Source organism: Macrobrachium nipponense, chromosome 39 (genome assembly GCF_015104395.2).
Source record: "Macrobrachium nipponense isolate FS-2020 chromosome 39, ASM1510439v2, whole genome shotgun sequence".
Taxonomy (NCBI): Eukaryota; Metazoa; Arthropoda; class Malacostraca; order Decapoda; family Palaemonidae; genus Macrobrachium; species Macrobrachium nipponense.
This window is the reverse complement of record NC_061099.1, coordinates 48491977-48510672: the sequence shown is the minus strand read 5'-3', so window position 1 is coordinate 48510672 and position 18696 is coordinate 48491977. Positions and strand designations below refer to the sequence as shown.

The 18696-nt window shown below is 42.9% G+C and overlaps 2 protein-coding genes across 2 annotated transcripts in view; both read right to left on the bottom strand.

Annotated features, from left to right (window-relative positions):
- LOC135210327 (uncharacterized) overlaps window positions 1–18696 on the bottom strand; it is a 702311-nt gene that overhangs the window by 369158 nt on the left and 314457 nt on the right.
- The window catches only part of LOC135210325 (poly [ADP-ribose] polymerase tankyrase-1-like), a 331749-nt gene that overhangs the window by 45018 nt on the left and 268035 nt on the right, over window positions 1–18696 (bottom strand). The window lies entirely within an intron of this gene.

The following is an 18696-nucleotide window of genomic DNA, read 5'->3' as shown; positions in this document are numbered from 1 at the left end:
TTACCATGTTTGTGACCCCAGACGGAGTTCCGTCACCCTGTACATCCAAGGTGGCGGAACTAACTATGCAAGCGGCGGCAGAGGATAAGCCCTTACCAGCACTAAAAGAGACAGAGGCTACCTCTCTACTCTTCCCCACAGATGTAGAATTCTGGAATGACACTCTGGCTACGTTTACGGCAGGTAAACTCGACCCAGATTGCGCTTCCACCCTATTTACCGAGAAGCTACCTAGGATTCCGACCACTTGGTCAAAGCGGAATTCGAGGCAAGGACCAGATTAGGAAGGTCTATCAACTCCGTCACTGCGGCGGAGTTGGTAGCATCAACCTACACTGAAGAACAGTTGTTCCGGGTCCTTACGAAGCTCTGTTACAGATTTTCCAAACAGACCTGTACGATTTCATTATGGCAAGACAAGCATGCAGGAAGTACGTCCTGGCGAGTGCCTCTATAAGGCACGAGCCTAATAGACTCATAAAGTCCTCAATATGGGGCGAAAATCTGTTTCCGAAAGACGAGGTTAACAACGTCTTTCATGAGGCAGCCAGAGCCAACCAGAGTCTTCGGGTCTGTTGGGGACTTCCTTCCAAAAGGAAGTTACCAGGCCTCCCATCCTCAGGCGGTAGTGCAAGCGGTTCCGGTCTCTCAGGTCGGTAAGCCTTCGACATGTAAGGCTCAACCGCAACAGCAGTTTGTTCTAGTACAAACTCCGCAGGCTCAACAGCCTTCGACCTCGACAGCCATAGTGACCTCCCCAGCCTTCAACCCCTCCTACGAGTCGCGAGACGCATTTCGCGGCTACAATAGGCATGCCGGAAGTAGCAGGGCCAGAGATGGCGCCCGGCTATGAGGCGGACCAAGAGGTAGAGGCTTCCGTGGAGGCAGAGGTAGCAGACCTGCAGCCAGCCAGTGAGAGCCCGCAGGTAGGTGGGAGATTATATCTCTTCCGGGACCATTGGACCTTCAGTCAATGGGCCCACAGTATAGTCTCAAAAGGTTTGAGGTGGAAATGGGAGAAAGGGCCCCCTCCACCAATCAGTTTTTACCAGATTCCAACGGCGGACCTTATAGACTATACCAAAGATCTCCTGCAGAAGAAGGCTATAAAGAAAGTAAAACGCCTAAGTTTCAAGGACGTCTGTTCAGTGTCCCAAAGAAGGACTCGGACAAAAGAAAAGTGATTCTGGACTTGTCCCGTCTCAATTCATACATTCAATGCGACAGATTTCGCATGCTGACCGTCTCGCAGGTGCAGACCTTACTTCCCCGTGGGGCCGTCACCACCTCTATAGATCTTACAGACGCTTACTATCATGTTCCGATAGCAAGGAACTTCTCTCCGTACCTAAGCTTAAAGCTAGAAAAGCAGGCTTACTCATTCAGAGTCATGCCGTTCGGGCTCAATATTGCGCCCAGGGTATTCACCAAATTAGGAGAGACGATAGTTCAAGAGCTAAGAACTCAAGGGGTAATGTTAGTAGCCTATCTAGACGACTGGCTCATTTGGGCAGCCAGCGTCGACGAGTGTCGCAAAGCAACAGCCAAGGTGATGAAATTCTTGGAATTTCTGGGTTTCCAGATAAACAAGGAAAAATCTTGGCTTGTTCCGGCTTCCCACTTCCAATGGCTGGGAATCCAATGGGACCTAAACAAGCACAAACTATCTCTCCCACCCAAGAGGGTCAAGGAGATAGCGACGGCTACGAAACAGTTCCTCAAGAACAAAAAGCCTTCTTGGCGTACCCAAGAGAGAATCCTAGGTTCGCTATAGTTTGCGTCGGTTACGGACATCCTATTGAAAGCCAGATTGAAGGATATCAATCGAGTCTGGAGGAAGAGAGCCAACATCGATCTCAGGGACAAGATCTCTGTAATTCCACCCATTTTAACACAAAGGCTCCATCCATGGACGGAACGCCGGAACCTGGCCAAGACAGTACCACTGTAATTCCCTCCGCCGTCTCTAACTATCCACACGGATGCATCTCTGAGCGGCTGGGGAGGCTATTCGCAACACAAGAAAGTCCAGGGAACGTGGTCGGATATGTTCCGCCAGTTCCACATCAATATTCTAGAAGAGCGATGGCCGTTTTCCTGACCCTAAAGCGACTGACTCCGGCCAGAAACAGTCATATAAGGTTAGTCTCGGACAGTTTAGTAGTAGTCCACTGTATAAACAGGAGGCTCCAGGTCAAGCAAACTAAATCACGTAATGATTGCGATATTTTCGTTGGCGACGAAAAATCATTGGCACCTGTCAGCAACTCACCTGGCAGGAGTAAAGAATGTTATCGCAGACGCACTTTCCAGGACAACTCCGCTGGAGTCGGAGTGGTCCCTGGACAGGAAGTCGTTCCGGTGGATTTGCAATCAAATCCCGGACCTTCGAGTAGACCTATTCACCACGGAATCCAATCACAAACTACCATGTTATGTGGCACCCAACCTTGACCCTCTAGCTTACGCCACAGATGCGATGTCCATAGATTGGAACAATAGGCAGAAGATTTACCTATTTCCACCGGTGAATCTTCTGATGAAGGTCCTGCACAAGCAAAGATCTTTCACGGGGCAGGTAGCATTAGTGGCACCCAACTGGCCAAAGAGCAACTGGTTTCTGCTCCTTCTAGAACTGAATCTCCGGCCCAAACGGATTCCCCGTCCAGAACTGACACAGATAGTACAAACTCAGACTGTGTCAGCTTCCTCAAGAATTCTGAGTGCCCTAACTTTGTGGACTTCATGAAGTTTGCGGCCCAAAAGGACGCTAGTATTGATCCTCTAAACATCTTATTCATAGAATCAGATAAAAGAGAATCAACGCTCAGGCAGTATGATTCAGCAGTGAAGAAATTGGCCATTTTTCTAAAAAATTCACATGCTCAAAATATGACTACAAATCTGGCAATTTCGTTCTTTAGCACTCTATTTGAGAAAGGCCTAGCCGCCAAAAGGCCTAGCCGCTAGTACCATTACTACAATCAAATCGGCCTTAAGGAAGATTTTTCAGCTTGGCTTTAATATTAACTTGTCAAATTCATACTTCTCTTCGATTCCAAGAGTATGTGCCCGTCTGAGACCAATAGACCGCCCTCATACGGTCTCATGGTTTTTGAATGATGTACTTAAATTAGCCTCAGATACTGATAATGAGTCATGCTCATTTATAACCCTTCTCAGAAAGACCTTATTCTTAATGGCCCTGGCTTCAGGTGCCAGAATATCTGAACTCTCAGCTCTCTCTAGAAATCCAGATCATGTTGAATTCCTCCCGTCGGGTGAAGTATTACTATCCGTAGATCGGAAGTTCTTGGCTAAGAATGAGGACCCACAAAACAGGTGGGCTCCATGGAAAATTATTCCTCTGACACAGGACGCATCATTGTGTCATGTCGTTACCCTTAAATCCTATCTAGCCAGGACTTCCGAAAAATCTTCAGGCCCCCTTTTTATTAGAGAGAAAGGTGGTACGATTTCTCTTAAAGGTATTAGACAACAAATACTCTACTACTTTAGTAAACAGGCCAACCTGGATTCAGTCCCATACGTCCATGACATCCAAGCAGTGGCTACCGCCATTAACTATTTTCACAATATGAATTTCGAAGACTTGAAGAAATATACGGGTTGGAAATCCCCAACAGTATTTAAACGCCACTATCTCAAGAACTTAGAGGCCCTTAAATTCTCAACAGTGGCTGCAGGGAGCATAGTCTCCCCTGAATGACCGCGTCTTATCAACTCCTTCCCTTAGCCCTTTTTTGTCAGTCCTTTTTCCCTTAAATACTCTCTCCTTCCTACCTGCCTTGCTTGTATTCCCTGCCAGCCCTCTCTCTTCCGGGCCGGGCTGGTTGGTTTGCCATCCCGTCACTGGAACATGTACATAGTGTTGAGACCATATTGGTATCACTGACCTGCCTGTAAATACCTTTTGTATATTGCTTCAGATACCATTCTATTATATTGTTTTATTATTACTAGTTTTAAGCCCTAGTTTAAGTTCTAGTGTAATTAGTAAGTAAGTTTTCCGCCTTATTACGGCACATTAAATTTATTCTGTAAGTGAACCTTAGGTTTCATTATCCCTTTTACATACTTGTTTGGTATCTGTTAAGCTTGGATGGAAATTCTCTGATACTTTTTCACCGGCAGACACAGGTCAAACCCAGAAAAGGGATTTTGACGATGGAAAAATCTATTTCTGGGGGAAGACCTTTGTCGCCCGGTGAACCCATCCCTTCTTCTTTCCCCACCCTTAACCAGTCCAAGCTTGAGTGTCTTTTCCAGGAATGAAGATGGCGGGCAGGTAGTAGTAGTAGTAGCGAGAGCGAGCAGAAGGTAAGGGGAGTAGCCTTTTTAATGGCTCTTGCCATGTGAGGGACTTTGAAGAGGAATCCTCTAATTGGCATAAGACCTGTGAGTAGTGGCTTCCACTCGCCCTAGTGCTTATACCGACGCCCTTGGGGTGTTCGAGCTGAGGGTAGTAACTTCAGGATACCATGCTAGCTTTTTCTCTGGTATATTTAGGATCTATTTATACTTAGAAAAGTGAGCTACAGGAACTTTTCACCGGGCGACACAGGTCTTCCCCCAGAAATAGATTTTTTCCTTTGTCAAAATCCCTTTTCACTATATTTTGGCATCTTTATAGGCTCCTTTTATTAAATACACACACACACACACACACACATATATATATATTATATATATATATATATATATATATATATATATATATATATATATAATATATATATATATATGATGTACATATATCTATATATATATATATATATCTATATATATATATATATAGATATATATATATATATATATATATATGTATATATATATAATTATGATATATATATATATGTATTATATTATAATATATATATATATATATATTATATATATATATATATATTATATAATTATCGAACTACAAATGTCCTTTAATATCTAATTTGTCTACTCGGAATTAATATATTTTCATATATGTTTAACTGAGGGGGAATTTATTAAGCGATAATAGAATTGGCGATCGACGGGCACGAACCAGCGACCTCTCAATTCCAGGACAGGCAGTGAAGCCTGTCCTGGAATTGAGAGGTCGCTGGTTCGCGCCCGTCGATCGCCAATTCTATTATCGCTTAATAATTCCCCCTTCCCCCTCGGTTAAACATATATGAAAATATATTAATTCCGAGATAGAGCGAATTAGATATTAAAGGACATTTGTAGTTATTCGATATATGTATATGAATCACAGGTAATGTGATAGACTTATTTATATATATATATATATATATATATATATATATATATATATATATATATATATATATATATATATATGTGTGTGTGTGTGTGTGTCTAATAAAAGAAGCCCATAAAGATGCCAAAATATAGAGAGAAAATACTATATTTCAGAGACTGCTGTCTCTCTTCAGGTAGATGAATGAGAAAAGTTACAGAAAAGGTGGTATTTATACCAAGAGATCCATTCATACATAAGCCAATTTAGGTCACTCCCACTAATAATCCTTCTTTAATCCTCTTAAGCGTTGGTTGAAGAAAACTTTATCTACGACATCTGAATCCCATGCGCCCTTTGAGATGTTCATTACCTGTCTGTTTAATCAAGGCCAATTTTATCATCTGACTCTTGTACCGACAGTTGCTGCTATAAATTATACTTGACAAATTCCAGTTTATTGTGGTTATGTTCATTTATATGGTTGAAATTAGCTGAATTCTGTTGTCCATACCTAACTGACCATTTGTTGTATTAATCTTTGGGGAAGTGATTTTCCTGTAAAACCGATGTAAGATTGGCCACAATCCAGGCATGGGATTTAGTAAACTTCTGTGTCCTTGAGGAATGTCTTTTGTTGGATGTTAATCAGGGATTTGGCTTCTGTGTCCTTGGGGGATGTCTTTTGTTGGATGTTAATCAGGGATTTGGCTAAGGTGTTTGGGTAAGTAAATGCAAAAGGGTCAGATTTTCCGAGGGTGTGGGTCACCGTCTTAATCCTGTCCATGTGTGGAATTTTTATTTTATTGTTGGGTGTCTCTCTGGTCTTGTCTTGAGGGGGTAGGTAGAAAATTACATTTGCTTTGTGAATTGCTTTCTCAATTATATGGTCAGGATACCTTAAAGATGAAAGCTGCTTATGAATTAGTTCAAATTCTTTTTCCAGGAAATCTGGGGAACAAATTCGTAAGGCTCTTAAGAATAGGTTGCTGGCTACGCCTATCTCGATAGGAATGTCATGATATCTAAAGTAGTGAATGTATGAAAGTGAGAACATTGGTTTTCTGTATATGGTTAATTTGTATTCTGTCGTGTCTGTAATTATTGAAACATCAAGAAAAGGAATTTTGTTGTCTGTTTCCCATTCAACTTGAAATTTGATGTTGGGTACTAATGTGTTTAATTTTGAAAGGAATTCATTGAAATTGCTCCATCTATTATCCCAAAAGGTTAGAATATCCTATACATATCTCATCCACAGCATGTTTTTGGGTTTTATTGCATTTATTACTGTAGTTTCAAAGTACGTATTCCATGTACAGATTGGCTAAAACAGGATTTAAGGACTACCTATACTACACCTGGAATTTTGCTTATAGAATTGATTCCCCAAAGGAAAATACATTATTAGATACACATAATTCAACTAACTTTATTGTTTTGTCAAGCGCTGTTGGGAAATTATCTGAATAGAGGGCTAATTTTTCCCTCTTTTTGTCTTCGCCAATTAATCTTACTTTCCGAAAAAAATTCTGTGGGGACTTTTTGGAGGGGGTTTTTCATAAGGTTGTTGTAAGTGTTTGTGTCGCTAAGGAGTTGGTTGATTTTGTCAAGGTAGAAGTCTTTGTCCATGATTACGATTTTACCGTCTTTGTTGGATCTACTTATTACAACAACTAACTTTTTTAGCGAGTGGATTGCTATCATAAATCTACGGGGAACAGGATATTTCTTATTAAGGTCAGTTAAAGCATTTAGTAACACACCTATTAAACATATCTCTTCACGGCTGTAATTTTTGTCCTATATGAATTTGTCAAAAGCCACTATGAAGTCTAAGTTGTTTTTACGGTCTGGCATAAGGGCAAAGGATATGCCTAGATTTAATACTAAGTGTTGGTTTACAGTAAGGGGGTGTTAAATAAATTTAAAACTTTGTCTTGTCGCTCAAGATTATTCCATGCGCAATTTTTTATTAAGTTTTATTTATCTTACATAAAAGTCTGTTGGAATGAGTTGCGCTATCATAGGCAGCAATGCCGGAACAAAATGAAATCACATACCTGTATATGTGGTGGGTAGTGAGGATGCACTGTATATATACACAGGCAGTCTATGGTTATTGGGGGGGGGGGCTTAGTTCCATTCTCAGAGGGGTGCTGTAAGTGAAAACCGCCATTAACCGAAACTCTGTGATTTATGGTGCCTCTGTTAGGTATGTTATGGCACCATAAAAGGGATTTTGACGAAGGAAAATCTATTTCTGGGCAAGGGTCCGTGTCGCCCAGTGAAATATCCCTTTAGTTCATATTTCTAAGGTAAATAATGCTAACATTACCAGAGAAAAATAAAAGAGGGGGATGTCAGAGTATCCTGACTTGCTCACCCTAAATAAAAAGAGGGTGTCGGTATGGTACTGTGGCGAGTGAGACCACTACCACGGACCTCTTGTCATTTAGAATTCTCCTTCACCAAAATCCCCCTCCTCGAGAGAGCTGGTATACAGCCGGCGCCAGCAACTACTACTACACACCCACCCACGCCGACAACAGCGCCTCTTGTGGCCATCCTTGACATTAGAGGACCAATCTTGAGTGCAAGGGTGGGAGATAAACAGGGGGGGATTTCAATGGGCGACACGGACCCTTGCCCAGAAACAGATTTTTCCTTCGTCAAAATCCCTTTTCTGGGCTCAGTCCGTGTCGCTTTGTGAAATAGTACCAGAGAATTAGCACAAGATTGGAAAAGAAACAGTAGAAGGTCTTAAGAAAACACAAAAGTAAAACAAAATAATTTTAATCTAGTTTTCAAAACAATTACAAAGTTATCATACTTAAACTAGTATAAAATAATATGGGTTAGCCTTAAAATACATAGTAGGACTTAAAATTACACTTAGGCTAACTTATGATAACTTAAAACTAGAAATTATTAATTATTAGTGAGTCTCCCTAGCATAAAAATAAGGGAGGACATCACAAAATAACCACATCTGGCAAACTATTTACAGGTGTGAGTGACCCTAGCAAAAAAAATAAGGGACACATCACGATACATAGCCTTTTTAGGCAGCTAAGGCTCAAACAGGATTGAGCCTGACGGTAGGATTAAAGGAAAATATTAGTGAGGCAGGTAGAAAGGAGATCTGGATCTTCGACTACAACTACTAGACAGTGTCAGGGGAAACTATGTTTCCCGCTGCCACTGTCAGAAATTTAAGAGATTCCAAGGATTTCAAGTAGTGACGTTTGAAAACTGTCAGCGATTTCCAGCCAGTGTACTTTTTTAAATCATCGAAATTCATATGCTGGAAGTAATTAATAGAGGTGGCAACTGCCCTGATGTCATGGGCTTTAGGGAATGAATCAGGATTGGCTTGTTTAATAAAATATAGGATTTGTTGCCTGATCCCTTTTAAGGAAATAATGCCACCTTTTTCCCTTATGAAAAGGGGGCCTGAGGACCTAGAGGATGTCCTGGACAGATAGGCTCGTAGGGTCGTCACTGGACATAGAGAAGGGTCTTGAGGAAGAGGGAGGACCTTCCAAGGGGCCCATCTCATCAAGGGATCCTCGTTTTTAGCCAAAAAACTACGATCTGGAGATAATAGAAAATCTCCTGAAGGGAGAAATTCCACATGTCCAGAGTCTCTGGAAAGAGCCGACAGTTCAGATATCCTGGCTCCTGAGGCCAGACTTAGTAAGAATAATGTTTTCCTTAATATCATCATATAATTGCATGAATTGTTGTCAGTATCTGAAGCCAGTTTGAGAACGTCATTCAAGAACCATGAAATTGAACTAGGCCTTTCTGAAGGTCTGAGCCTAGCACAAGCTTTAGGGATAGACGAAAAGTAAGAGTCTGTTAAGTCTATCTTAAAGCCAAACTGGAAGATTTTCTTTAAAGCTGACTTATTGGTTGTAATAGTACTAGCTGCTAGACCTTTTTCAAACAGGGATCTGAAAAAGGTTATAGCTAAATTAACTGTCATGGTTCGAGAATCCGTTTCCTTCAGGAAATTTGCCAGTTTTTTAACTGCTGCGTCATATTGGCGCAATGTTGATTCCCTTTTATCCGATTCTAAGAAAAGGATATTTTGGGGATCGATATTCGCATCTCTCTTAGCCGCGAACATCATGAAGTCCATAAAGTTAGGGTTTTGAGAGTTCCTGAGGAAGTGAACACAGTCTTCATTTGTACTGACTGAGACAGTTTGGGGTCCGGAATCCTTTGGGGCCGGAGACCCAATTCCAGAAGGAGAGGGTACCAATTGCTCTTGGGCCAATCCGGGGCTATTAGAGCCACTTGTCCTTTGAATGACCTGAGCTTGTTCAGGACTTTCAATAGAAGATTCACTGGAGGAAAGGTGTATATCTTTTTCCAGTGATTCCAATCTATGGACATGGTGTCTGTGGCATAGGCCAGAGGGTCCAGGTTGGGGGCCACATAGCAAGGGAGCTTGTGGTTGGATTGTGACGCGAAAAGATCCACCTGGAGGCCTGGGACCTTTTGGCATACCCACTGGAATGAGCGCCTGTCCAGGGACCACTCCGATTCTAGAGGAACTGAACGAGACAGAGCGTCTGCTATCACGTTTCTTACTCCCGCCAGATGAGTGGAGGATAGATGCCATTTGTACTTGGCTGCCAGAGAGAAAATGGCTATCATGACATGGTTCACATGCCTTGATTTGGATCCTCCCCTGTTGATGCAGTGTACTATAACCCGACTGCGCTGTCCAATACTATTTGATATGGGTAATTCTTGGCTGGTAGAAGCCTCTTTTGTGTGAGAAATACTGCCATAGCTTCCAGTACGTTTATGTGAAGCCGGCGGAATTGAGGCGACCAAGTCCCTTGAACTTTCTTGAATTGGGAATAACCCCCCCCAACCGCTCAGAGAGGCGTCCGTGTGGATAACCAACGCCGGAGGAGGGAATTGGAGAGGGACTGATTTCGACAGGCTTTTGGCCTCCGGCCAGGGGCGGAGATGCTTGCGAAGAATCGGCGGGATGCCTGACAACTTGTCTCGAGATTTGATGTTTGCTCTTGAGCGCCAAACTCGATTTATATCCTTCAACCTTGCTTTGAGCAGAAAAGCTGTGACTGACGCAAACTGGAGGGAACCTAGGATCCTTTCCTGGTTTCTCCTTGATGTCTGTTTGCACTTGAGGAATTGCCTTATTGACTTGGCTGTTTCTTTCCTTTTGACCAACGGAATTGACAGAGTGTGGGAGTTCAGGTCCCACTGAATGCCGAGCCACTGAAAACGAGATTCCGGCGTTAGCCTGGATTTGACCTTGTTTATTTGGAACCCCAGATGTTCCAGAAACTGTATTACTTTGTTCGTGGCCTTGAGGCATTCTTCGACGGTTGTTGCCCAAATGAGCCAATCGTCTAGATACGCTACTACCATATTCCCTTGTGATCTCAGTTGTTGGACTACTGATTCCGCTATTTTCTTGAACACCCTGGGGGCTACGTTCAACCCAAAGGGCATCACTTTGAAGGAGAATGCCTGGTTTCCCAACCTGAAGCCTAGATGTGGGCGGAAGTGTCTCGCAACTGGGATATGATAGTATGCGTCTGTAAGATCGATAGAGGTGGTGACGGCCCCACAGGGAAGTAAGGTCCGCACCTGCGAGATAGTCAGCATTTTGAACTTGTCGCAACGAATGAATAAGTTTAGACGGGACAAGTCTAAGATTATTCTTCGTTTTGTTGAGCCTTTCTTTGGCACGCTGAACAAGCGTCCTTGAAACTTTAAATGTTTGACTCTTGATACTACTCCTTTCTGAAGGAGCTCTTGTGCATACTCTGTCAATTCCTTTGTTGGAACTTGAAGGAATGTTTTGGATGGAGGGGGACCTTTGATCCAGCTCCACCCCAGCCCTTTGGACACAATGCTCTGTTCCCAATTGCTGAATCTCCATCTGTGCCGATAGAGGAACAGCCTCCCTCCTACCTGTGGGCCCTCACTGACTTTGGGCAGGACGTGCTCCGCGTCCTCCACGGAAGTGTTTCCCTCTGCTGGGTGTCCTTCCACCACCCCTCTGGCAAAATGTACCCCTAGCTCTACTTCCCCTTCCGAACCTGTTGAAGGCTTGGAATGCCTGACCTTCAAAAACAGGATTAAAGGCCGGAGACACAGCATAGGAGGTCGAGGATTGGTTTTGGGATGTCAGCAGAATTGGCTGGGTTTGGTTCTTTGACGTTGACGGCTGAACCACTTGGGACATGGGAACCGCCTGAACCACTTGCTGTTGCTGAGTAGCCTTGAAAGGTGTGAACTTCCTGGGCTTCTTCAGCTTCTTCACACTTGAGGGGGTACCTTCTGGCTTCCTCTTGCCAGAAAGTCCCCAGCTGACCTTAAGGCTCTGATTCAGCCTGGTCGCTTCATGCTGAACCTCTTCGTTCACCGCTGATTCCAGCTCCCAGATGGAAGATGCGAGCAATTTGTTTGGCTCGTGCCTGATCGTGGCTTCCTGCAGGACGTGCTTCCTGCAGTTGCGCCTAGCTACAACAAAGTCGTACAGGTCAGACTGTACAGTTTGTGTTTGTGCTTTTGCTAGCAACTTGAACAGAGGCTCCGTCCCGTAAGTGATGGCGGCAACCTCTGTCATAACCAGGGCATTCAGAGTTCTACCTAACCTGGTCCTAGCGTCAAACTCCGCTTGGATCAGGTTATCCGGCAACCTCGGTAGTCTCTCCCCAAATTGTTCAATAGCACAATCTGGTTTGAGCTTCCCGATTGTGAAGGAAGCCGGTAGATCCGCCCAGAGGTCTTCAGATCCTGAAAGATGGAGATGTTGAATCTGACTCTCAGCTGAGGCATAGGCTCGTCTTTCATGGCGGCCAGCTTTGTGGTAAAGGGGAGTGGTGTCTCCTCCTCTGACACAAAGATGGGGAATGGGCTCTTGAAAGCCTGAAGCTTGGTATTTGTGCAATCCACTCTTCTAGGCATCTAACCCATTCCCTTTGGGCTTGATCCCGACTGTAAATAACAGTTTCCTTCGGGATCCTATCCTCCCTCCTCAATGCCGCCTCCGTCAAGCGAGCGTAGCCCATGAAGGGTGGTTGGAGATTGGCGGGGTGGAACTCAAAGTCCTCTATCCTTCGAGTTCCACAATCGGGGATGGAAATCATTCCGTCCTTGAAGGGGGCAAAGGCTGCATCCCTCCAAGGATTGCTCATGGTGAAGGGAGGGAGAGTGTTATAACCGGCATGTGTGGTACTCCGGTACCTGCCTGAGGAAGAACTGCTGGGGGATTCTCCCTAAGACCCGCCAATAGGTTTTCCTTGTTCGTCAGCCTCTCCGAAATGTTTCGTATTGACTGACCCGACTCCTCAAACGAGGTGGAGATGCGCGAAAGCATCTGATCTAGCCTTTCGTTCATCATACTACCGACTAGGTTGCCCACCTGTTGCATCACACCTGCAGTGAATGCCTCGGTGTCGAAGGGACTAGGGTCCCTGACCGACACAGGAGTCTTTGGACGCGCTCCGGTGGACGTCGAAGGCTCTGGCTCAGAGGAAGCACAGGCCTTCTCCTTAGAGGACTTGCCTCTAGACCCTTTCGAATAAGAAGTCGAAGAAGACTTCGATTTCTCCTCCGGGTTGGTGAGCGGAGTATTATGAGATGACGAGGACGAGGTCTTCTTAGAAGACGTCCTCTCCAGGGTCTTCTGCTCCCGCTTCCCTTTCACCTTAGGGATAGCTGAAGCTAATGACATCTTAGCCGGAATGTCCGACTCAGAAAAGCCTTGGAAAGAAGAAGAAGGAATAGGGGACGAAGATCCAGACAAGCCCAAGGGAAGCCCTTGAGCTACTAGCAAACCTACCTCAACTAATAAATCACTCTCTCCTACCGCTTCGGCTCTACATTAAGGTCAAGAGTCGCTACAATCCTCGGCGATCTCCGGGGCCCCTTGTTCCACCAATACCTGCGCCACCTGCTGCTGAATAGCTGCGATGCACGGAGCTGCCGCTGCTGGGTCGACGTACCTGGTCGACTTGCCGCCTGGGAAGAGGCGGACAGCCATACTCTTGTCCAGGATGTATGGCTGCCCCTTGGAGACGTTCTTCCCAAAGCCTCTGACCCAGGCCCTCAGGGTAGCCGACGCGGCGTCCTTCACGGCGGTAGCCTGAAATAAAGGGTCATTGTAGTCCTTACAACGAAGCCCCAAAGATATATGATTAACACTTAAGACTAAAGTAATAAACTATATATCTTAACATAAGCTTTTATAACAGTAAATACCAAAAACAGTTATAAGTATATTACTCTGGTACTATATACTTACTCCGGCAGTAAACTGGTCTACCAGATCATAGCAGATGGAGCAGGCCTCATGATGCCGTACTATTAAATCATTATGGCGGATGGCACAGGGAGCGTGGGTCCGGCAGACCTCATGACCGCATGGATCCTGCAGGATGGCGTTGCACCCCGCCTCTTGACACAGTTGGATAGGGCCTGTTAAACGTGGGACAGATACATAAGTATCGGCAGATACTAACATGGCTAACCTTTCTAAGATATGATACTCCGCTGCATGCTGGAATGAAAATTTTTCTTGGCATAATCCTCTCCTGTACTCCGTGAGAGATAGTCCGTAGGAGTCGGTAAACTGGTCCGATAAACTCCGGTACACCAGAGCGAAGATTTCCTTCGAACCAGTTACCTGCTCATATACCGAGGGTACACCGAGGTGAGGGTACAAGCACAGCGGAGAGAAACGAGAAGATTAACCCAAGTAAAATAAAATAAAATAAAATAAGTAATAAACAAGGCAAGCGAAGCGTAGCTCCACCGTAGAAAACTTTCGCAAGCAAACAGAGAACCCGGATGGTGAGCGGGCGCTCCGCCAGACTAGCGGAAAGTGATAACAGAACAATGAAGCATATTAGCATATAAATGTATATAAAAGGGGATGCATGTAAAGGCTACTCTCCGCTACCCCCCAAGGAGCTGGCAGGGCCAGCGATTCCGCTGTATAACAGATGGGAAGGGGAAAGGTAGACCGAGGGAGGATTTTAGAGCTACAGCGAGAACCGAAGAGGACCCAGAACAGAGCGGGCGGGTGGCCAACCCAACCCGAACGCACAAGAAACCCCCACCCCCCCCCAGATCCCAGGGAGGAGAACGGTATACGAGCCAGACTCAAGACCCCCTTCCCGTAAACTCCCGTATCCTCCTGGGAAGGGAGGAGGAGGGGAGGGGTGCTCGGTTGGTGCCATGGCGACCGTGAGCGAGCGAGGGCTGCCATCCTCCCCGTGATGGGGAGGGAGGAAGTGGGGGACTGAGCTGGTGGCCCATGGTGATCAGCTGGTTGGACCACGTGGGCGAATGGGACAGACAAAACGTAGCCTAGACTAAAACAAACCGTCTCAAACATGCAACACATAACAAATACATCGTAATAAAACAGAAAGGAAGGAAATCAAGAGTAAGAAAAAGAGGGGGGGCGTCCAGGAGAAGTTAGGCTAGCCTACCTGGAAGGTAGATAGACCAACAACTAGGAGCTGGCCTCTGCCGATATGTAAAACGGAGGGCGACGGCCAGGGTGCTGGACTAAAGAAAAAGTGGGTTATAACCCACCTGCCTAACAGACCTAGACAAAGGGACATGCATGCATTAACACTGAGCTAAGACACTGAGGCATAGGATTTCCGAATAGTACGATGTAAAACATGAAAATTGTAGCACATCCTGCACCTCACTTAAAACATTCATGATAATAATCATAGGTACTGCACAGACTAGCCACAACGGTATGGAAGACCGAAGGAGCTACAAAATAAACACGAGGCGAGCCGGCATGGCGAGCCTGAGACCAGACAAGGAAAGACCGTTAATGAACCATAAAACGGTTAAAACGGATCCTGACTGGCTAAAAACTACATGTAACCTTTCGGCAGTACTTAACTTAGCTGCGGCGATAGCTTGGAATTCCATGATGGTGGTAAATCCAAAAGTTAGGGCACAAAACACAGAGCTCAAGAAATCATGTGTGTGCGAGATGTCGCTAACGAAAAGGATGAACACGAGAGGTGCTGTTGTCGGTGTGGGTGGGTGTGTAGTAGTAGTTGCTGGCGCCGACTGTGTACCAGCTCTCTCGAGGAGGGGGATTTTGGTGAAGGAGAATTCTAAATGACAAGAGGTCCGTGGTAGTGGTCTCACTTGCCCCAGTACCATACCGACACCCTCTTTTTATTTAGGGTGAGCGAGGTCAGGATACTCTGACATCCCCCTCTTTATTTTTTCTCTGGTAATGTTAGCATTATTTACCTTAGAAATATGAACTAAAGGGATATTTCACAAAGCGACATGGACTGAGCCCAGAAATCGCTGATTTTATGCCGCTAGACAAGTGCCATAAAACCGGATCGTTGATAACTGAGTCTGCCGATAACCAGGAACTGCTGTGTGTGTGTGTGTGTGTGTATATATATTATATATATATATATATATATATATATATATATATATATATATATATATATATATATATATATATATATATATACATATACTATATATATACAATAAGCGAATACCACAGGAAAATGATAGTCAGAAAATCCAAGCGCTTTTGTCTTTACTAAGACATTGTCAAGGAATGAATGAGATACAATTACAGAGAAAGTTCTCAGGTACACAACAAGATCAAGAATACCAGATGGTTAATTGTCAAAAGGGTAAAAATTAAAGAGATAATCCAGGATTATTGGATATCAGTCACAAACCTAAACAGATTTAACCCTAACCGAAACTACTAAGTATATTATGAAGGGATCAAGTTTAAATAAACCAAGACTTAAATTTAGAACAATTCCATTATTTGACTTGATGTAAACAGATTCAATGATAATTCCTTTTTCAACTGTGTCATTACATGGAATTAAGGCTCTTGCTTGACTCCAGTTATAGGAGATCTAAATCTGTCATATTTTATGATAATGCATCGATATTTGCCAGTTTCCCTCACAGAATATTGGTTCTGTTTGAGACGTTGTGAAAGAGATTTACCTGTTTCTCCATATGGACTGTATCACACTTCTGCAAGGAATTTCATATGTGCAGCCTGGAAGATCTTTAGGAGAATTTCTTCTATACTTACGATATATATATATATAATATATATAGAATATATATATTATTATATAAATATATATATATATATAGATATATATAGATATTATATATATATGATTATATATATATATTATATATATAGAATATTATCTATATATATATATATATATATATATATAATATTATAATATATATATATAACATACAATAGACATACATACATAACCTATATGGCAGAACCCTCTCCCTGTTTACCACATCGATCCTTAGTTATCACGCCGATATGGGTCAGCAGCATCAATAAGCAGGGATTGATGCCAAAAATTCAGTTATCATTGGCACCAGACAAGCCCCATAAATCCGAATCGCTGATAACCAAGGGCACCGATAACTGGGGACTGTTTTAGTATGATACATATATAAAATGAATTATCACATCACTGTGATTCATATACTATATGCATCAAGCTACAAATTTCCTTTGATGTCTACACAATCCACTCTTCCTCGGCATTATTATATTTCCATATATGGTAACGGAATGGGAATTTTTTAGTCGATAAGAAATTTGTTGGCTCATGGGTGCAAATCATGGGACCACGAATTCAGGATGCACAGTGAAACCTTGTGGGTAAAAGCATTTCACTGTATGCCCTGAATTCTTCGTTCCCTGGTTCACGCCCATGAGCCAACAAATTTCTTATCAACTAAAAAATTTCCCTTTGGTTAACATATATGAAAATACAGTTGACCCCCCATATTTGCGTTCTCAAGATTCATGGACTCATGTATTCGTGGATTTCTCTATGGACCATATATACCCATTATTTGTGGGAAATTTGCATATTTGCAGTAGGTATTTTTCTCTGAGAAATATCCATAAATTACTGTATTTTCCTATCATTTTCATGATCAGATGCACTTTTTGTGATGAAACTTAAAAAAAAAAACCAAATGTAAGGATTTTTAGTGGGTGTTTCTTGAGTTTGAACTAACAAAATAGGTAATTGTAAGCATTTTTATAGGGGTTCTAAGTATTCGTGGATTCAAGCTATGTTCGTGGTTGGGAGCGTCTAGTACACATCCCCACAAATACTGGGGGTTTCCACTGTGAATTAATTCCAAGGTATAGCAAATTAGTTATTAAAAGACATTTTGTAGCTTAAATGCATATTAATATAGCACATACATACATACATACAGGCAGTGCCTAGATATTGGGGGAGTTCCATTCCTGACGACATGATGATAAAAAATCACCGTTAACCGGGGATCGGCTCATATCGTCATCTAAAATCTAGTTATTGTCCTCACTAGACAAGTGCTGTAAAACTGGATCACTGATAGCCGAGGACACCAATAACCAGGGACTGCCTGTACAGATATATTTTAGTTTTCAGTATACAGGCAGTCCCCGGTTTACGACGGGTTCAGCTTACGACGTTCCGAGGTTAAGGCGCTTTTAAATTATATTTATCAGAAATTATTTCCAGGGTTGCGACGCATGTTCCAGGGTTACAAACGCCTACAACACTCATTTGGCACAAGAAATATGACACCCAAAATGCAAAATAATCAATATTTGAAGCTTTTTTTTAATGAAAAATGCAATAAGATGCAGTTTACATAGTTTTCAATGCACCCAAAGCATTAAAAGTAAGGTTTTCTTAGGATTTTTTATGATGTTCCGGCTTACGATGATTTTCGGGTTACAACGTGTCTCAAGAACGGAACCCTCGTCGTAACCCGGGGACTGCCTATTACCTTTCCAGATTATTGATTAATGATATCCTTGGAATTCTGTATTATGTATTCAACCTTTGGCAGTATCATGTTGCTATTTCTAAACAGATCAGATGCCTATATTTTTAGATTAGTATTAAATTTTTCATTAACACTGATGGTGGCATTTGCAATGGTACTTTTCATTAACCTACATAAAAAAATGAACATTATACTAAATATTTCATCAAATAGCTAAAAGTTTGAGGGATGGCTGATATTCATTACAGCTTGTTTCAAACCGGTTCAGTCTTATGTTGAAATAATATAAATAAAAGGTTCTAACAAGGATTCTAAAGCAATTTCATTCTTGGTAACTCCAATGGTCTAATTTTTCTGAATACTTGCAATGATAAGTGTATCAATTTTGCTTATTCCAGCAATGTATGATGAAGAGAATTTCAACATTTTGATGATAACCAACAGAGACTAAAGGATCCGACACAGATAAGAGAAGAACAGCAGCTTGCATTACTCCTTCTCACTCTCTTTTTGTTTTGGCAAAGGCCTTCTGGAGATATTCAGTTGGAGAATTTCCACTCTTGGGTTGTTTCATT